Here is a 22,084-nt window from a genome sequence, read left to right as displayed (position 1 = left end):
CAAAGAAGCTAATGGCTGACACATGTGCTCCAGTGTATGATACATGCCTATTCTGTTCCTGCAAAGCACCCAGAACTATATAGAGAGAGTCTACTGAAAAGGGACTTTCAACATGCCTTTCCTGTAAAAAAGCAAAAGACACACAATTGATGGAAAGAATGCAGAACAAATCAAAACATTCACCCCCCCAGTCAAGAGATCTGGGTTAAATCCATCATTCTTTTGCTCACCATGCCACCCCAGTATAGACCTGGCCATATACAAATCAGTCTTGACCCTGTGCCTCATGGGAATAGTCGAGCCCGAACTGCCAAGCCAGGTTCTCCCTGGATCAGAAACAAGCATCCTAGGACCGGTTTTGGAGTTTCACCCCTCAACAGCCAGGACAGCTTGATTCCAATGGCACAGGGAGCCCAGGACCCACGTCAGGGCATACCTGGCGCACTTAGGGCGAGAAAGCAAAAGACACACAATTGGTGGACTGAATGCAGAACAAATCAAAACTTTCACCCCCAGTGAAGACATCTGGGTGAAATCCATCATTCTTTTGCTCACCATGCCATCCCAGTTTAGACCTGGCCATATGCAAATCAGTCTTGACCCTGGGCCTCATGGGAACAGTCCAGCCTAAATTGCCAAGCAAGGTCCTTCCTGGATGGGAAACAACCATCTTAGGACCGGTTTCGGGGTTTCACCCCTCATCAGCCAGGATAGCTTGATTCCAGTGGCACAGTGAGCCCAGGACCCACATCTGGGCATGCCTGGTGCCCTTAGGGCGAGAAAGCAAAAGACACACAATTGATGAACAGAATGCAGAATAGATCAAAACATTCACCCCCAGTCAAGAGATCTGGGTTAAATCCATCATTCTTTTGCTCACCATGCCACCCCAGTTTAGACCTGGGCATATGTAAATCAGTCTTGACCCAGCGCCTCATGGGAACAGTGCATCCCGAACTGCTAAGCCAGGTCCTCCCTGGACCGGAAACAAGCATCCTAGGACCGGTTTCGGGGTTTCACCCCTCATCAGCCAGGATAGCTCAATTCAAGTGGCACGGTGAGCCCAGGACCCACATCTGGGCATACCTGGCGCACTTAGGGTGAGAAAGCAAAAGACACACAATTGATGGGCGGAATGCTGAACAAATCAAAACATTTACCCCCAGTCAAGAGATCTGGGTTAAATCCATCATTCATTTGCTCACAATGCCACCCAAGTCTTGACCCTGTGCCTCATGGGAACAGTCCAGCCCAAACTGCCGAGCCAGGTCCTCCCTGGTCTGGAAACAAGCATCCTAGGACCGGTTTCAGGGTTTCATCACTCATCAGCCAGGATAGCTTGATTCCAGTGGCACAGTGAGTCCAGGACCCACATCTGGGCATACCTGGTGCCCTTAGGGCGAGAAAGCAAAAGACACACAATTGATGGACAGAATGCAGAATAGATCAAAACATTCACCCCAGTGAGGGGAGATCTGGGTTAAATCCATCATTCTTTTGCTCACCATGCCACCCCAGTTTAGACCTGGGCATATGTAAATCAGTCTTGACCCAGCGCCTCATGGGAACAGTGCAGCCCGAACTGCTAAGCCAGGTCCTCCCTGGACCGGAAACAAGCATCCTAGGACCGGTTTCGGGGTTTCACCCCTCATCAGCCAGGATAGCTCAATTCAAGTGGCACGGTGAGCCCAGGACCCACATCTGGGCATACCTGGTGCACTTAGGGAGAGAAAGCAAAAGACACACAATTGATGGACGGAATGCAGAACAAATCAAAACATTCAAGAGATCTGGGTTAAATCCATCATTCTTTTGCTCACAATGCCACCCCAGTATAGACCTGGCCATATGCAAATCAGTCTTGACCCTGTGCCTCATGGGAACAGTCCAGCCCGAAATGCCAAGCCTGGTCCTCCCTGGACCGGATACAAGCATCCTAGAACCGATTTCGGTTTCGGGGTATCACTCCTCATCAATGCCATTCTGTGCATTGCGTTCTGCATTCTGTCCATCAACTGTTGTTTTTGCATTTGTCACCCGAGTGGACTGGGTATGCTCAGACGTGGGTCCCGTGCTCTCCATGCCACTGGAATCAAGCTGTCCTGGCTGAAGAAGGGTGAAACCCCAAAACCGATCCTAGGTTGCTTGTTTCCAGCCCAACGAGGACCTGGCTTGGCAGTTCGGGCTGAACTGTTCCCTTGAGGCACAGGGTCAAGACTGATTTGCATATGGCTGGGTTAAAACTGGAATGGCATGCTGAGCAAAAAAATGATGAGTTTAGGCCCAGATCTCTGTACTGGGGTGAATGTATGCATTCGGTCCATCAATTGTTGTTTTTGCATTTTCCTGTAAAAAAGAGCAATAGTTCAGGAAGCATTTCTCATAACCAGTGTGCATTTAGCAAGGGAAGTCGCCACTAAGTCAGAAAAAGCGGGGCATCAATCTTCCACTGATCTTTCAGGTATCCCTTGGCTGCATGTGGGTGAAAAGTTCTGAAGTCCTGCAATTTAGAGCGAGACCAAACATCAGCTACATTATTATAGATACCAGACACGTTTGGCACTAAACTACACATAGGTAATTGTTTAAAAGAGTCCTGAAGATGGTCTGATGGACGATTCTGCCACAACAGACCGAAACGTCGACTGTTACATCTATTTCCCCAGCGTTTATTGTTCTTGAGGAACTGTTATCTATTGTTTTAGATTAATTTTCCCTTGATAGACTTATTTGGAATAGATGTATGTACTCATGATTTGTATGTTCTTTTATATTTCCTTCATCATGGCGTTTTATTGTTTCTAAATGTACCCTATTGACTTGTGATTACATTAAATTTGTGTTTGTTTTGAACAAATATATACCATGTTCTTTGAAGCTTTCAGTTGAATATTTGAGTTATGAATAACTTTATTGATGTTTAGATTGACTCTAGGTTGAGCTACCAAGCTGAGTTCAACACTTACATCATTAATTACAATTAAAATCTGAGTAAGATTAGTGAATGAAATCCCTTGTAGGCACTATTACTTATTACTAGTTTCCTTGCCCAAGCCTTCGAGGGTATATTGGGTCTCCCACTGTTTTGTTGCCCGATCTGTTTTCCTGGCACTAAGCAGTTGCCCCCTTGATCGTCTGTGGGTCAAGTGAGTATAATACCAGTGTGACGGCCAGGAAAAAGTGGGGAAAAAGCTAGATCACCAAAGTGGACTAGACACAACACGTACTGCAGGTGCTCTAAAGCTTTCAAGTACACAATATCATTCAAAATATATTGCGAATAATGTAAAAAAGTATTAAAAAGACAAATGTATAAAATTCATTCAAGAGAAACAAAAAAAAATGATTTTCACTTTAACTGAAGAGATTTAATGAGTTGCTTGTAGACTTGGTGTCTTGTTCACAGATGTTACATCACACTTGCAGACGACACGAACAGAGCATCCTTAATACGAAAGCATATTCATTACTGTAACACGTGGCCCAATGCATTTCGTGTGAGAATCACCCTTTATCGAGGGTAATTGTAATTAAAACAATTACTGAATTACTAATAACATATGGGAAATATTGGAAATAATTACACAGGTTCAAACACAGACAACAGACATAAGAAAAAACAGAACTTGCATGAGTATAAAACCAACTGTCAGATCGTTGCATGCTATGTACAATAAATCAAGACTGGCGTGCTAGCATCAAAAATAGAGGAAGCTGATGTATGAGTGATCTGGGCAATTTATAATGCAAAAGTGACCAATATGAACAACGAGGCGTGAGAAAAAAAGACAAAATAGAACAAAGGAAAAAAGAAAAGACTCAAGGAAAACACCACGTTCCAGCATGCACTTGTGATGGCATACCAAACTGTGGTTGACATGCTGTGAGCAGTGAAAAGCACAAACCTAAAAGCATGCAGTCAAAGACTGCGAATATACAATTAGGGATGGGCCAAGCAACCTTACCTATGTTGTACCATGAATAGCGCGCAATGAGCGAATTCATACCTGTCACGCGGCATACAATACATATGACACTAAATGAAATCCCTATGGGTCAAGAAAAGCATACAACATGCTGTGAGGACTACGGTGTCTAAAATACGGTAGTGGAAGGATACCAACACTCTATTGATAAGGCGAAAAACATGTACTTGGGAAAATATGCAAACAGCTGCAGCCTCCAACTTACCACACAGTTATTAACCGGTGGTCCTAGAACTTAAAGAAATAGTGAAAGTGATTAAAGTAGCCATCACGCAATAGTTATGAATGTTTATACATAAAATAGCTGGACATAATAGATAATTCACAGGACTCCAAAGCCACCTGCCCCAATATGACACCTAGATTAGGGCTTACCTGAGGGAGTTCTTAGGTATTACTATTTTTTCAAGCCAATGAATGGGTCCAGTTCGTAAATTAAAAAAACCCTAGGATAAACCACTAAAGTGTTCCTTAATCTGGTGGTATCTTAGGTTAATAAAAAAATTACCGATGCGTAAATGCAGGAGGCATAACAGGGTTTAATGGCCTGTATGCACCACTGTATATTACTAAGTATTTATGCATGAATACGTAGTGGTTTATCCTAAGGTTTTTTTACATTTACGAACTGAACACATTCATTGTCCTGAAAAAATTGTAATATCTAAGAGCTCCCTCAGGTAAGCCCCAATCTGAGGTCCAGTCCGCCCTGGTAGTACCAATTTACCAGGGTGGGATGAGGTGGCAAATGATGAAGCATGTCACATTACGTGAGTGAGCCATCCTCGTCCAATTCTTGGAATTGCCTAGAGATTAGGTAAAGCACAGGTAGCAGCACACAGGGACCTCCGCCAGACCCCTGATAACGACTTTCTTATTAGCCAAGTAGGCAGATAGCAGATCCTTGAGGGTACCACGCCAATTTTTTTGATTATTTATGTAAATAAGGGCAGGCGTGAGCCCTATATCGCCATACAATCACTCTTTTTTTGTGTGATACAGTTTTTAGAGCTCCTAACGGTTACTCAGTCGGGCCCGTGGTAGAGTTTAAAATGTGGCTGCCACCGGGAAAACAGTCTCTGAGTGTGGACAATACTCTGTCAGGCATGGGTGCTGCACAGGAAGCCAGAAGAGAGTATGAGAAATTATTCGGGTGCACCCACTTGACCGCACTAGTTTCGGTCTCGTTGTTGTAATGGGCGCTTGAAAACTCTAATATTGGGGATACAATAGTCTGTCTTCACATGTGGAATATGAATTTGCATTTGTGGTAGATGGGGGCAGAGGTGATGAATAGGCTGACTTCACGTGGGATCAGACTAGCTTATCCTCATTGCGTACAGAGCAGTATGCTGTCACTGGGCTACAATCTTGTCTTCATAGAGGATAAAATAGTCTGTTAATACCCGGTAGAGATACGCTTGCTGTCACAAGGGGACATAATAATCTGTGTATGTGGAGGAGGGAGAAGGGTAGCAGTGATGGATATCCTCACTTCAGGTCGGAATATTAATCAGTGTGGGTGGGGGGGCAGGACTGAGTAATGAATAGCCCGACTTCACATGTAGACAGAATCCCCTACCTATATAGCGTACAGAAAAAGTTGTCTTTATTGAGAATAGGATAGTCTGTCTTCATAGAGGACAAGTTAGTCTATTTCCAAAGAGAATAGAACAGACTGCTTTCACAGGGATTAAACTCCCTCACTTCATAGTGGGGTATAATAATCTCTGTGAGTATGGAGGGGGGCTAATGAATCATCTGACTTCACAGGGGGTCATAATAATCTGTGTGTGTGAGGGGTGTAGAGTTGATGAAAAGCCTGACTTCACATCGTGTCAGAATAGTTTCCTTCATAGTGCACACAAAGGTCTGCCTTCATTGGCAATAGAATAGCCTGCCTTCATAAAAGACAGAGAGTTTACCTTCACTGGGGAAAGTATGATGTGCCTTTGCAGGGGGTATAATTAGGGCTTTAAGTTACCCAGGTCCCTGCAGGTCTCTGACTTGGTAGTAATTAACAATGTAATCACAAAGAATGCCAGGTAGCCACAAATAGATTTTTTATTCAGGATTGTCCTGCAGGAACTCTCAAATATTTTGAAAAACTGTCTCACCCACATTGTTTCATGGCATGCTTCATCATCAGCAATTTTTCACATCACAATAGGTGAATACCACCATGGCTGACTCGGCCATTGCTGGGCATACTTAAATAAGTGATTATTGGATAATTGCAAGGATCCAATACAAAGTTAAAAATATCTTGAGATAGACCCTGGAATTGTATTTTAATAGTGAGTATCCAAGATATGATGAAAATCCGAAAAGAATTCGGGTATAGGATTTAATTTAATGTTTCAACCACCTGTGTAAGTGTTCCAACATGTTTCGGCCGTTCAAAAAGCCCATTCGGGTCTCTGGCCTTCATTAGGGCTATTCTGATCACTTCCTGACTACACATTCAGGCTGTGCAAATATAATGAGGCCTGATGCTCTCACCTTTCTGAACCTCTTATGTGAGAAAAGAACCTGTAGGGTTAGATACAAAATAAGAGAAAAATAAAGAATCATAACAGATTGTCATTCCTTTTAGAATGGGCAGTCACCCAAGATGTAGACACTGCAGTACTGTCCTCACACTCGTGGAATTAACATATAGGACAGGACCCTATCTAAATCATTGTTGAGCTTGATATTGGGGACACATGAGATAGGTACCAATCACAGCACAAAAAATACTGCAACATAACACACCACATGTGGATATGCTTAAATATTGTTCATCACACAACCAAATAGAGTTGTCATTCCAGTCACATACCCTACACTAAGGGTTGTTGGAATTACTTCGGTCAAAATCATGGAGACACACCCCTGTATTCACACATTTAAGCCCTAATTATGAGTCTGGCGGTCCGAGGACCGCCAGACTTGCTTGGTCTAGCCACCTTCTCACTGGCGGTCCAACCACCTCATTACGAGTTGGGTGGTTGGACTGTCCTCGGACCACTACCGCCACCAGGGAACTGCCATTCCCTAGAGGTGGTGTTGCGGTCAGGAGGCTGTAATATGCTTGGCAGGACTGCCGTGGTCCTGCCAAGCATATTACAAGTTTCCTCTCTGCCAGCGGGGTCATGGAGGTTCCCCCTCCATGTGCACTGTGGAGGAGAGGAAACAAAGGGGGAACTACAGGGCCCCCTGTGCCTCCTATGCTTGTGGATGCACACAGAAAGGCATAACATGTGCCCCCCTTTGTGCATGCACAACAGTTCCTGCATAGCATGGATTTTCGAGACCATGCAGGGTAGGAACCTTGCAGGCAGGCAGCGGCGAGTCTTGTGGTACATGGGCACGGCGGTGGCATGCCATTCGCCCCCACACCGACAAAACTCGTAATCATGCCCAAAGCGTACAAGAAAAGGATAATGATTGTTGGTTAACAATTATCTAACACTAATTGTGATAGATTGAATGATTCAGGCATCTATATTGATTTATATTTTTGTATTACGTCAATATTATTCCCATCTTTCAACTCTTACAACAAACAATACAAAAACACACAAGTTAGAGCGTGCAAACTGTGCGCCAAAGGTGCCAATAATTTTTTATGGTGTAATGTTGTATACCATGTTGTTATTATTTTTTAAATGGTTTTGTTGCCGCTGCTGGGAGGGATCAACCTTCCTCTTAAAAATATACATTGAAACAGGTCCCTATGTCCCCACAGTCATGTCCTATAAGTTTACTGGCCAAAACACTGATCAATTTCTGAACAATGAATGTAAAAATCTTTAATATAATTCCCTGTGAGTGATTTAGTTCCTTTTTATATTTCACATGTTTAACACTCTTAAGGAATGCAAGATTAAGTAAGCTATTTCCAGGATGTTGTGTTCCTGCATTTTTTCCTGCAGCATGTTACTCTTGTATAGTACATACTTTGAACTGAGGTGTTTATAATAGACCATGAAAGGGAGGTCTGGGGCATAGGCTGAAGGCAGTTCGAGTTTCTCACAGAGCCTGTTAGTAAGTCAAAAAGGTGTTCAGAGTACTTGGTAATCCAATCCTTGGCCTCTGCAGAGTGCGCAGAGCAATAGTCACTGTTAGACCTGGCATCATTGGCCTGAGTTTCCCCTGTATTTTTTCCCTTTGCCTCCTGTTATTTTGCTATGTGTTGGGCTTTGATTTTGGTGGTCTAGATGCTTTGTGCACTTTGCCACTGCTGTTCAGTTCCACAGTGCAAGTGCTCCCTATAAATTGTTGTTTTGGATTGGTGATTCCATGATTGGCATATTAGATTTACTAGTCAGTCCCTAGTACAGTGCACTGTGTGTGCCCAGGGCCTGTAAATCAGATTCTGCTAGTGGGCCTGCAGCTCTGATTGTGCCACCACATAAGCAGCCTGTAAATGTAACTCAGACCTGCCGCAGCAATGTCTGTGAGCAGTTTGGTACTGCCATGTCTACCTGGCAAGTGCACCCACTTGCCAGGCCCTAACCTTCCCTTTTCCTACCTGTCGCATTGGGACAAGATAGGAAGATAACGTTTAGTATACCTGAACTCGGAATATAAAGATGCATCTTTTGGTGAGGATGGTTTTTTACATTCTGTGTTTAAAAAAACACTTTTAATAAGTAGATATTTTCTTGCTTAGCCATCCTGCGTACCTCTGCTAGGTTGTGTATTGACTGTCTGGCTTTGGAGTGACTGGGGCTGGGGATGTGCATTCTGTTCAGACAGCCACTTGTGGGGGCGTTGAGGTGTGTCCTGCCTTTCCAGGGTGAGTCAGAGCAGGGTTGAATAGATCTGGGCTGTATTCAAAGTAGGGGAAGGAGATTTATTTCACACTCAAATGGGCCTAGTCTGCATTGGATAATGCTGACTCCACCTCCTGCCAGGAAGCTGCACCAGAGAGGACAGAACTGTTTTTTACCTGGGCAAAGAGCTTTTCTGCCACGAGAAAACAAATGATTATGTGCTATAAAATGTGGGGCCCAGACCCAAGACTTCTAGATTACTTCTGGAATTCAAGAGGAACCTTTACCAAGGAGAAGAGCTGGAGAAACGGAAGGAGAAGTACTGCCCCTTTAGTGTATGCTGTCTGGTGTTGGCCTGCAGTTGACCTGTGTGCTGTGTCCCCTGCTTGAGGAAGGTCTCCAAGAGCTTGAAGTAGAGCTTGCCTCCTGTTTTTGAAGTCTCTGGGATACAAAGAATTCGCCCCCAGCTCCCCTGAACTCTCTTGCTGAGAGTTCTGACCTGCCAAGAGGTGCCTGTTGCTGTTCTGGGCCTCTGGAGATTTTTCCGTCTATTGGGAGCTGGAAAAGTAATGCAACGGGGAGAAGGGTGATGCATCTGTACCTGTTTCCGATGCATCACCAAAGAAACTGACGCAGCGCCTGCCCACGGCTCGAGAATACGCTGCACGCTGCATCGAGTCCACGACCTACGAAGGCCGAGATCACTGCACCGATTCCGACGTAGGCCCTGCTGTGTGGCTGCAAGAACCAACGCATCGTGGGACCGCAGCTGAGAGGCGATGCATCCCTGATCCTCACGCATCACATTTGGGCACCAAGTCTACAAGGACACCAGGGCTGCAGTAAGAAACCAACGCATCACCTCCCTGCACAGTAAAAAAACCGACGCATCACCTCCTCTTCAGTAGGGAACCGATGCATCACCTCCCCTGTGCAGAAAGAACCGACGCATCACCTACTTGGACAACGGTGCAAACCATTGCCAACTAGAGACCCCCATTTCTAACAGTCACCTATTCCAGTTGCAATACTGAATCTGTGTAAATGTGTGTGAGGGTGGTACCCAGTTGTCAAAATATTGACAGGGTAAAAGAAAATGCAGTGCTTACAATAAGTAGGTACATTGTGTGTTTGGGTGTGGTGATGAGGAGGTGCGAAGAAATGTGTTCAGGAGAGAGTGAAAAAAGTGTGCTGACAAGAAAAGAGATAAGTTTGAGTGCGTAGATGGAGGAGATGTGGAGAGAAAAAAAACATATATACCTCACATAGAGTGAACATAATGGGAGTGATTGAGACACTCTGAAGACCACTACCTATTCCATAGGCATCTGTGGTGTTTAATTCACACTCACACTCTCAATTTCAATTTCAGAATTTGTCTATATTATTTACAACTAAATAACTGTTACTCATCTTAAACAGCAAACAACCATTGACTAAGTCAAAACTCTGGGTTGGCTTTAGGCGTGTGTCAGTTGTGTGATACGTATCTGGATGCAATAACAGAAAGCTCAGAGAGGAACCAAAATGCCAGTCAGATAACACGCTATGAAAATCACAGAAATTCTGTTTAGTTGTTTAAAGGGGTGATGAATATCCTGGCTTTACGTGGAGTCTGAATAGCTTACCTTCATTGTGTACAGAACAGTCTGCCGTCACTGGAGATAGAAAAGTCTGTCTTTGAAGAGGACAGAATAGCCTCCTTTCAATGGGGATAGTATCGCCTGTTTTCTTAGGGAACAGGTGTGACAAGGGACTCACAGAAAGGAACATGATGAGACTGTAATGTTTTCTCCTGCTAAGAATGAAGTTGGGACAGAGTCATTAGATTACACTCCATTGTTGTTGAGGTCTGTTCTCATGAATTTGTTCCAGGGTCCTCAGCATCCCATCCTCATCGCCAGTGTGATAAGGGACCCACAGGAAGGAACACGATGAGACTATAGTGTTGACGGACACAAGTAGCTTGTTCAAGTAACAAGACGTCCTCCAAAAAGAACAATTGATGGACAGAATGCTGAACAATGTTGTACATTCACCCAAGTACAGAGATCTGGGCCTAAATCCATCATTATTTTGCTCACCATGCCATTCCAGTTTGGAATATGCCATATGCAAATCTTTCTTGACCCTGCACCCAATGGGAACAGTCCAGCCTGGGCTCACTGTGCCGCTGGAATCAAGCAATTCTGGCTGAAGAGGTGTGAAACCACGAAACCGGTACTAGGATGCTTGTTTGCGGTCCAGGGAGGACGTGGCTTAGCAGCTCAGGCTGGACTGTTCCTATAAGGCACAGGGTCAAGACTGATTTGCATATGGCCAGGTGTAAACTTGGGTGGCATGGTGAGCAAAAGATTGATTGATTTAACCCAGATCTCATGACTGGGGGTGAATGTTTTGATTTCTTCTGCATTCCATGGAGAAGTGTGGCTCAAATGGTTAGAGCGGCAGACCCTGATGCAGTGGTCTGGCCCGGGACCAGGGTTCAATACCCGCCTCGGCGGGTCTTGGGCTCAATTTCCTTGGACCCGATAATTCTCGCCTCGGTGCCTATTCTAATCATGGGTCCCACTCTGTGACTCTGGGCAATAGCTTGCTTAATCTCCACAACGGCCCCAAAAGCGCTGGGATGCATGGTTTCACCCTGGGGGTGCCCAGGAGTGGACACTCACAGGGAAAACCAGGAAGGGTTCCTAAGCGGTATACGTACAACGCCGGGACACTACCTTCGGGAAGTAGCTGTGCGCTCTATAAATATCGGTACATTCTGTCCATCAGTTGTGTGTCTTTTGCTTTCTCGCCCTAAGTGCGCCAGGTATGCCCAGACGTGGGTCCTGGGCTCACGGTACCACTGGAATCAAGCTAGCCTGGCTGAAGAAGGATGAAACCCCGAAAACGGTCCCGGGATGCTTGTTTCTGGTCCAGGGAGGACCTGGCATAGCAGTTCAGGTGGAATGTTCCCATGAGGCACAGGGTAAAAACTGATTTGCATATGGCCAGATCTAAACTGGGGTGGCATGGTAAGCAAAAGAATGATGGACTTAACCCAGATCCCTTGACCGGAGGTGAATGTTTTGATTTGTTCTACATTCAGTCCATCAATTGTGTGTCTTTTGCTTTCTCGCCCTAAGTGTGCCAGGTATGCCCAGACAATGGCCCTGGTCTCATTGTGCCACTGGAATCAAGCTATCCTGGCTGAAGAGTGGTGAAAACCCGAAACTGGTCCTCAGATGCTTTTTTCCGGTCCAGGGAGGACCTGGCTTAGCAATTTGGGCTGGACTGTTCCCATGAGGCACAGGGTCTAGACTGATTTGCATAGACGTGGGTCCCGTGCACACTAAGCCACTGGAGTCAAGCTATCCTGGATGAAGATGGCTGATAGCCTGAAACTGGTCCTAGGATGCTTGATTCCGGTCCAGGGAAGACATGGCTTGGCAGTTCGGGCTGGACTGTTCCCATGAGGCACAGGGTCAAGACTGATTTGCATATGGCCATGTCTGAACTGGGGTGGCTTGGTGAGCAAAATAACGATGGGTTAAACCCAGATCTGTGACTGAGGGTGAATGTTTTGCCATTGTGCAACATTCCGTCCATCATCTTGTGTGTTTTGCTGTTCACCCCATCATGGAGACAGACAGCAAAGTGACTGAATGTCCAACAAGGAGGAGTCTTCCAAAGCTTTTTATTGTTGCAATCCACAAGGGAAAAGCTATGCTTCCGCCTTGCCTGCGAGCGGTGGCGGCCCTGTTATGTTATGTTATGTTACGTCTATTTATTGTGCGCACAGATACTCCAGCCAAGGAGCGTCCTGGCGCAGAGACAAGGTAGCCCGTAACACAACGAGAGGCTAAGAACAGAAACTAAGAAGCAGCTAGAACAAGAAGGTTTTTATAGCCTTCCGAAAAGTCAGAAGGTCCTCCAGCAAACGGATTTCAACAGGGAGGGAGTTCCATGCTGACGCAGCCATTACCCTAAACGAGCGGCCTCCCATGCGGCTAAGCCTGAATCTGGGAACCACCGCAAGGGCTAGACCTTGAGAGCGGAGGCAACGGGCAGGGACATAGAAAGACAGACAACTCGACAGGATTTCCGGGCCTGTACCTCTCAAGATTTTAAAAGCAAGGCACAAGACCTTAAAGAGGATGCGCTTCCTAACCGGGAGCCAGTGTAGGGAGCGAAGGACACCTGTCACTGAGCAGAATCTGGGCAAACCAACAATCGCCCTCGCCGCAGCATTCTGAACCCGTTGTAAACGGGTTAGTTCAGCCTGGTTGGCCCCAGCCAGGAGAGAGCTGGCGTAATCCAGGCGAGAGATGATAGTGGCCTGGATCACCAGCTGCCTGGTCGGGGCATCAAAGAACTTGAGAACAGGTCTCAAGCCCCTCAGGAGACCGAAACAGCAGGCCGCAGTTCTTTTAGTATGGCCTATAAAGGAGAGGCCCACATCCAGCCATACCCCCAGATTTTTCACTTCCGATACCGGGATCGGAGTAGGACCCAACTCTGGGGGCCACCAGTGGTCACCCCACAGCTCCACTCCCTTCCCGACGACCATCACCTCTGTTTTAGTGGCGTTTAGCTGAAGGCAATTGCCTGTCAGCCAGCTAGCCACCGCCTTCAGTCCGGACTGAAACCTGGGGGCCTCAATTTCCGCATCCCCGCTGAGAGTAACCGCCAGCTGAGTGTCGTCGGCATATGAGACCATAGTGAGGCCCCACTGCCTAGCGACATCAGCCAGCGGTCTCACGTATAGATTGAACAACGTGGGACTCAGCGAGGACCCTTGCGGAACCCCCATGGCCAGTGGTTGGTAATTGGACTTGAAGGGAGGGATGGCAACACAGAAGGAGCGGTCGTCTAAAAAGGAGCGGAACCATTGCAACACCTGACCGCCAATACCAGTCTCCTCGAGTCGACGCAGGAGGATGCTGTGGTCTACCGTATCAAAGGCGGCGCTAAGATCTAACAAAATAAGCGCCGCCGTTTGACCAGCATCCAACCTTGCCCGAAGATGTTCCACCATCACAAGTAACGCAGTTTCCGTACTGTGCCCAGCACGGAATCCGTTTTGTGTGGGGTCGAGGGCATTGGTCCGAGTCAGATGTTCAGACAGGGCCAAGTTGACGTGGGCTTCAGTAATCTTGGCTGGCCAGGGCAGCAGCGAGATGGGGCGATAGCTTTCAGGCTTAGAGGGGTCCAGGGTGGGCTTTTTAATAATCGGGGACACCACGGCTTGTTTCCACTTAGATGGTACAATTCCCGTTTCCAAGGAGAGATTGACAAGGGAGCATACAGCTGTACGCCCCATAAAAGCTTGGTCTCGGAAGAGAGCAGGCCTTACTGGGTCAGATGGAGACCCAGACTTAACTTGCAGCGCAAGTTTGTCAAAACCATCCAAGGTAAGGGGGGGGAAAACAAGCAGTGTGGTCTGATGGTGAACCCCATTAATACTTTCCGCAGTGGACCCTATGCTAGGGAATGTCCTATATATAACTTGGACCTTCCCCAAAAAGTAAGATGCAAGGGATTCACAATGGGAAAGGGAGCTTACGGTCGTAGTGGTAGTCCGCTTCGCCGTGAGTTCTTTTACGGCCTTGAAAATAGCTTTTGACGGATTCGGGCTGTTCCGGAATTCGGTGGCATAGAAAGCCGCACGAGCTCGGCAGATAGCTCGATGGTAGAGCTTAACGGACCTGGCATATGCAGCTTTTAGATCAGCCCCATAGGTTTTCCTCCAGGCCCTCTCTGCTCGTCTACAGGCACCCTTTAGGGCCCGGAGAGTGCCATCGTACCAGGGGCTCGACTCTCTGGGATTGATTTTAGTAGAGACGATAGGTATCAGAGAGTCCAAGGCCCTAGTTATCCATGAACAGAAGAGGTCATACCCCCTTTCCACATCCGTCAAAAGACCCAGCGGCTCCTCTGATAGAAGACGATGAAAGTCCTCTAACCTAAGCTTTTTCCAAGCCCTCTTCTGAACCCGTCTAGCCGTAGAGGTGGAAGGAGTGGCCGAAACCGGGCAGGAAATGGACACCAAGAAGTGGTCTGTCCATTCCACCGGAGAGACAGACGTAACTAGAATCCCCAACAGATTGGTAAACAGGGGATCCAGAATATGCCCGCCCAGGTGGGTAGGCTGGGAAACCATCTGGAGGAGTTGAAAGGCCTCAAGGTCAGTAGAGATGGAACGCACTGTCAGGCCAGAGAGGGTGTCGAAATGCAGGTTTAGATCACCCATGATAGAAAAGTTGGCACAGTCGGCAACCAAAGGGCCAACAATATCAGGGAAAGCCTTTCTGAACGCCACATCACTGCCGGGTGGGCGATAAACGACCATCCCGGACAGGGTGAACTCAGGGCTGACAGAGACCTTGAACATGGCACTTTCACATCCAGAGATGTTTAAGGCACTCCAGACGCAAGGGTAGATAGTTTTTACCACTAGCGCGATACCCCCACCCCTAGACAGCCTATTCAGAGTGTACATAGAATAGCCGGGTGGGCAGGCTAGATTGGTAATAGCGGTATCAGCGTCCTGTAGCCATGTTTCCGTCATGGCAAATACGTCTGGAGCTTCCTCCTCAATGAGGTCATAAATGTGCTGATAGTGTTTCAGCGCAGACCTGACGTTTAGATTCAGGATCTTCAAAGTGGTAGGGATGTCTGTAATGCGGCGAGTCTCAAAAGGAATAGTCCTTGAGAGGGGACGCGGAGAGTCAAGAGCCCACCCATTACAAGGGCAATGATAGGGGCCACGCAATGGGTGTACCGGTGGAAGGGTACAACAGCGGCTTACCTGACCGATGGAAAACAGACAATCCCGCGAGTACGTCAACATGGTAGAACCAGGATGGAATAATAGTCCTTAGCCAGAGTACCGCACCGTCCAGCGCGTCCTTAGCGCGGACGGGCGCAGACGGGCAGGACTCTGGCACGACTCCGGCCACGCGAGGACACGCCCGCTGCGCGATCCCGCTGCGCTAGGGGATAAGCTTTAAAAAGGTGTTCCAAGTCCGCGCATGCGCAGTAAAGCGCAGGCAGATCGAACTGCCTCAAACCAATGACCCCACTCCAAAATGGCGACCAGGATGGAATAAGGCACCCACCCCAGGACCAGACCCGCCCAAACGGCGGTGGGGGGCACAAATTAAAGTGCAAGTGAGGGGCACATTAAAAACAGGGTCCAAGTGACCAGAATAAAGCCAATACAGTTAAAAATTAGCACTTTTTAACACAGCGCGCTAAGCGCTCGCGCTGCAGTCAGCTACCTTGTCAGGGGGCGAGGTGAGGAAGGACTCGCCTTAAAAAGGTGTTCCAAGTCCGCGCATGCGCAGTAAAGCGCAGGCAGATCGAACTGCCTCAAACCAATGACCCCACTCCAAAATGGCGACCAGGATGGAATAAGGCACCCACCCCAGGACCAGACCCGCCCAAACGGCGGTGGGGGGCACAAATTAAAGTGCAAGTGAGGGGCACATTAAAAACAGGGTCCAAGTGACCAGAATAAAGCCAATACAGTTAAAAATTAGCACTTTTTAACACAGCGCGCTAAGCGCTCGCGCTGCAGTCAGCTACCTTGTCAGGGGGCGAGGTGAGGAAGGACTCGCCTTAAAAAGGTGTTCCAAGTCCGCGCATGCGCAGTAAAGCGCAGGCAGATCGAACTGCCTCAAACCAATGACCCCACTCCAAAATGGCGACCAGGATGGAATAAGGCACCCACCCCAGGACCAGACCCGCCCAAACGGCGGTGGGGGGCACAAATTAAAGTGCAAGTGAGGGGCACATTAAAAACAGGGTCCAAGTGACCAGAATAAAGCCAATACAGTTAAAAATTAGCACTTTTTAACACAGCGCACTAAGCGCTCGCGCTGCAGTCAGCTACCTTGTCAGGTGGATGAACAATCAGAAAACATAGGGCTGGCACACACTTTGATCTCGCATTTCCCAGCCGCGGGCCGTGGAGGGAGTTACGGTGGGGCAGGGAGGCGGGGAGGGAGAGGGCGGGGTGGAGGGTGCTAAAAACAGGCATATGGATCATTGCAGGTAAGTACACAATTTAATTAATAAAAACGAAATTCGTAGCATGCACAGCATTGCTTTTTGCCATGTAGTGCGCACTACGAATTTCGTTTTATTAATTAAATTGTGTACTTACCTGCAATGATCCATATGCCTGTTTTTAGCACCCTCTACCCTGCCCCTCCCCCTCCCCGCCTCCCTGCCCCACCATAACTCCCTCCACGGCCCGCGGCTGGCATTTCCCACATGCAGTGGATACACTTCTAACATCCACTAAGACACAGCACTTGACAAATGCACGCCTTACCAGGTACGAGCTGACACTCCTGGCATCACACATTGTCATCAAAAGTTGTACCACCTTGAACCCAGCTTGCCTTTTGCCCACAGCACATGACTTAGTTGATTTGATCACAGACGATGCCTTTAATGATTTTGCACTGGATATAGTCAGGCATACTAAAGTGCGACTGGACATATGGGACTCACCACTGCCAGACACTGAAGAGATTTTTTTGTGGATGGGTCGTGTCACAGAGATGACAGTTGGACACTGCAGGCATCCTATGCAGTGGGCACAGCTAACAAATTGTTGAAGGGGGAAGGTTGACGGCTGCCAAAAGTGAACAAGCCACTGAACTAGTGGCACTGACAAGGGCATGTACCTCGGCTGAAGGAAAGAGAGTAAACATATGCACCCCAAGCTTCCGTATACAGCACCTTGACGCTCTTGGGCTAAGTCCGCGTTCTACAAATTTTTATATTCATAAAGAACAGTCTGCCTTCACAGGAGATATGATAGCCTGTTGTGACTGGGGACAGATCAAACAGTCTTCACTGAGACAGAATGGCCTGTCTTCACAGGGGGGCACATTAATCTGTGTGTTTGTTAGATAGGGTTTTTTGATGATACGCCTGACCTCATAGGGTATCTGAATAGAATATCTTCTTAAGATGCAGAATACCCAGTGCTCATGGGGAACACAATAGCCTACCTCCACACCAGACAGCATTGTCTGCCTTCATTAGGGAGATATTCAGTTTTCATTTGGGACAGAATAAACTCTCTTCACACTGGACTGAATAGTCTGTCTTCATAAGGGACAGATAGACAGTTTTCACACTGGACAGAATAACATCTTTTCACACAGACAGAATAGTCTGTTTTCCAATGGGAAGGAACACCAGTCTTCCTGGAGGACAGTCCAACTGGGGAACAGAATAGTCTGCTTCTATGGGCAACAAATAGCAAGTATTCACGGGAGGCCGAATAGCCTGACTTCACATCTTTCAGTTCATGTAGGCAGAACAGTCTACTGTAGAAGGGGACAGAATACTTTTCTTTGGCTGGGAACGGTATAGCAGGGGACGAGGGTGAAGATAGGGCGGGTAGAGGAGACATAGTAGCAGGGTACAAGGCCCCAAACAAGAAGTGGGGGGACTAACCAAGTTAGGCAGTATGCAAGTGACATCATGGCATGTGACATTACAGCACAACATCACAGTGCGGCATCACAGGAAGTGACATCACAAAAAGTGACATCAAATCTTAACACGTCACACATAATGTTTTGCAGGTTCTATCATGAGTACATTTGAGTACATTATGAGATTTTGCATCGGGGCTGTGCCAAAAGAGTAACGCAATCCCAATGCAAAGCGTGGGCCTTAACTTACACATTTAGTTTTTAACTCTGCCAGAAAGAAATTGGCAACAAGGAGTAATGTAGTAGTAAATCTATTCTGCTTAATTGGTTGCAAAGTCTGCATTATACAATTTCTTTTGGGGTTAAGGCACCAGCGGCAGAGTACTCTGTGTGCCCACTAAATCACAGGGAACTAAAATATTGGTGAGATAGCTTTCACTTTGGAGGGTAATGCATTTTCAGGAGATATCTGTGTTTTCTCTAGTCCTAGGCTTGAATCAAATTAGCAAAGCGAGTTAATGTTTCTCCTGCAAAGCACAGCACATCATCTAAAATGCAGATGACATATTTTTATTTTATGTAGCAAAGTAAGTGGGTTCCTGCTTTTAACACAGAGATCCATTGTTACTTGCAGGTCATAAATTGTAATCCTTCTAATATAGCACAGAGAGCTATGAAGGACATGTGACCCCTACACCTTGTAACTCTCACTGTCTTATGCAACCCATCCTGTACATTGATTTACACATTTATATGATTTATTGTCAGTATATAATGTGTCAGTGGGATATAAAGCGATCTGGCACCATGCATTGAGAGGAATAGCGCTATAAAAGAAATAAAACAAGTTAGTGGTATTTAAATTATTATTTGTGTAAATACGGGAACAGACCAAAACATCAGACATTCTTACAGTGTATGCATATCTCTTATATACAGGGACTGAACAAAGTAAGAATCATGCCTCCCTTAAGTACCTGTGAAGTGATAACAAGCTGTGTGCCTTTGTTTCCCCTCCTTTGTCTTTGCATTTAGGTGTGAGGCTCAGATAGCTCCCAGTCAGGATAGTAGAACAAAAAGAGGCCTGATGCCCCTTAAATTCTTTCTCTGTTATGGGCCCAGCTGGAGTCAGAAATATGAAAACCCCTCTCTGCCAGCACTTTGTTGCTGCTTGGAACGAAAGTAGACAAAGTGAATGTGTTGTTGAATGTGTCCCGGTGTCTGAAAATTACACTAAGACAAGTTCAGCATATTTCAGTGGGTCCCAGCTTCTTGTCAGGGTAGATGGCGTCCAACTTGTGTAAATAGTGGGTGTACACGGCCTACCCGCTTGTACTTCTGACTTGTGCTCTGCATAATAGGCTGTCTTCAAGAGGATAAAATAACCTTACCAGGGGGGTAAACAAATCTGGGGAGGGGAAGGAGTAGCCTGCCTTCAACCAGGCTCAAGTATAGGCATCTTTCATGGGAGAGGGGCTCAGTAAGTGTGCGGTGGATAGCCTGACTTCCCAGGGGTCATAATAGCCTAGCTGTATGGATCTTCTGTTCCCTGGTCACATTAGGCTCTGCGGCTCTTCAGAATAACTTCTGATCGTGGCTGGGTAGCTTAGCTACAAGCCCCCACACCTGCGCCATCGCAAGTAAATTCTACAAGGCAGCAGGTTACTTGTCACCCCCAGGATATAGTTTCCCACCACTCTGTTTTATGTTCCAATACATTTCAAAAGTGTTGTGTTATGTTGGTGCTCAATTTGCTCCGGTGGTCTCCGGTGCTCTTCCCCGGCACTAAAATTACCGCCACTTATATTATTATGCTACCATCGTGGTGCTGTTTATCTAATTTAAAGATGATTGCAGCTGTTTATTAATTCAGTATACTTAAAAAATGACTAATACCTGCAGCCGAAGCCATTCTTATAACTTTGGGAGCCTTGACAAGTCCGAATTGTCACTGTTAATTGTCATTGAAAGCGCTGGCGGGTGGTGCAAGCTACAGAGGACTCCTGGCGAGGGCCCCGACACGTATGTTTCTACACATTAAGGACTGGAGCACACCCTACAGGCGGACCAGTATGGCGCAGGCTGGTTCTTACACCGAGGACATGCGCTCGCTGCAGCCACGCAGGGCTAATGAGTCTTGAGTCGAGTCAATCCTCCAGGCCCCGCCCCCAGCCCCCTGCTTTGAAGGATGAGGCCCCCACCAGTGACCGAAGAGGGTATTATTTACACACCGGCGAAGCTGAATTACAAAGAAACACGTCTATTAAATACAGGAAACGGTCTAACAACAGCCAGCTTCGAATGTCATAGGAGCCGCATGGCCGTCTTAAAATTTCAATTAGAGTACATTGTTTTCTATTTCATAAAATCATTGTTTTTGTCGATGGCGCCTTTTATGCTATTTGAGTATTTCATTTTATCATCAAATGTATTTAGTTTTGCATCTTCCAGAGCTTTAAATTAGTTACTAAAACGTTAACAAAATAAGAAGAATCTTAAAAAACGAGACATGAAATATAAAGTTTAGAATGTATGTGTGAAACTTCAGTTCTCCACTTCTAGGTCAATGAACTGATTAAAGAAATCGCAAATGAGGTCACATTTAAAATATGTTACGATGACATTTAATATCGAAAAATGACAAAAGGAAGGCGCGTAGGTGATCAATGCAGCAAACGTTAATGTGCCAAGTAGATGTTGCAGCAGAGAAAATATTTTGCAAAAAATGGTTTTTAAATGTGTTGGGTGGTATTTATTGCTAATCATTGTTTTCGTAAAATTGTACTTGCTTATTTTTCGCTTTCTGAATTACTTTGTGGGAGCATGTTCATCTAAAACAACTTTTTTCTTGCACATTTAATTGCGTTTTTTAGTGTTCCATTAGATGTTTTATAGCCTGGCATGGATGGTAGAGAGCAGGTACTGTGAATACAGTACACATCTTCTTGTGACCAGTTCCTGGCTAATGCCGACCTAGTTACTGTGTGTATGTGACTACTGTGAAAATTAAATTCAGGCAGAGGTGTAGCTTCAGGGGGTGTTTGTGGTTGACCACCCAAAAATAAATGCCTTGGTAGTTGTGTCTGGGAGCCCTGAGAGGCATCTCTATCTCTGAGTCAGTTTTTGTCCTTGTGAACTAAGAATGAAAGACCAAAAAGTGACATTTGATGTCAAAGGGTGACAAAGAGAAAACGAGGGAGTGCAATATCCATCTGGTGGCTGAATTTCAAAATATGAAACCAGAGAACATGCCTCCCTGCTTGTCCAATTTGTGTGATCCTAGGCAAATATTTAATTTTACAGAGCCACCTTTTATTTATTATCACTTATGAGCGCAATTTTAAATATTTGAGTTCAGGATGTGTGATGCACATGCACCTCTTATATTTGATTTAATAGACTGTAATGTTACTCCATCTATAATAAAAATGAAGGGTTTACATGACTTCTGACTTGTCTCTTAGTTCACTAATGGCATTAGCAATGCGGGCTCACCATGACAGTTTCTAAAAACTATCACTTTTACTACTTGTCTGTCTGAATTTTGAAGAGATTGTATCATATTTTTACATTAAGTTTGTTGCACGATGTACATGGCAAACATTTTCATGGCTGGCTGACTCTTAGAGTCAAGCCAGACCCATGGTTTGGCACTGGCATGGCTCACCCTATTAATTTGCCTGCGCTCCCTCCTTTATTTGCGACTCAAGCTTAATACACTGAACCAACAGTCACTTGCTAAAATGATTTGTAAAAGGTGAAGACTAGAAATATGGAGCGCTGCCCATTTACACCGATTTGACAACTCTTCAATCAAAGCTTTTCGTGTCAGAGATGAAGAAGAGTGTGCGGAGTAAAAAGACATTAAAAATAAGTGAGTCCAGGACAG

This window comes from Lissotriton helveticus, chromosome 2_2 (assembly GCF_964261635.1).
Source record: "Lissotriton helveticus chromosome 2_2, aLisHel1.1, whole genome shotgun sequence".
In the NCBI taxonomy this organism is placed as follows: domain Eukaryota; kingdom Metazoa; phylum Chordata; class Amphibia; order Caudata; family Salamandridae; genus Lissotriton; species Lissotriton helveticus.
Note: the sequence above shows the minus strand (reverse complement) of the source record.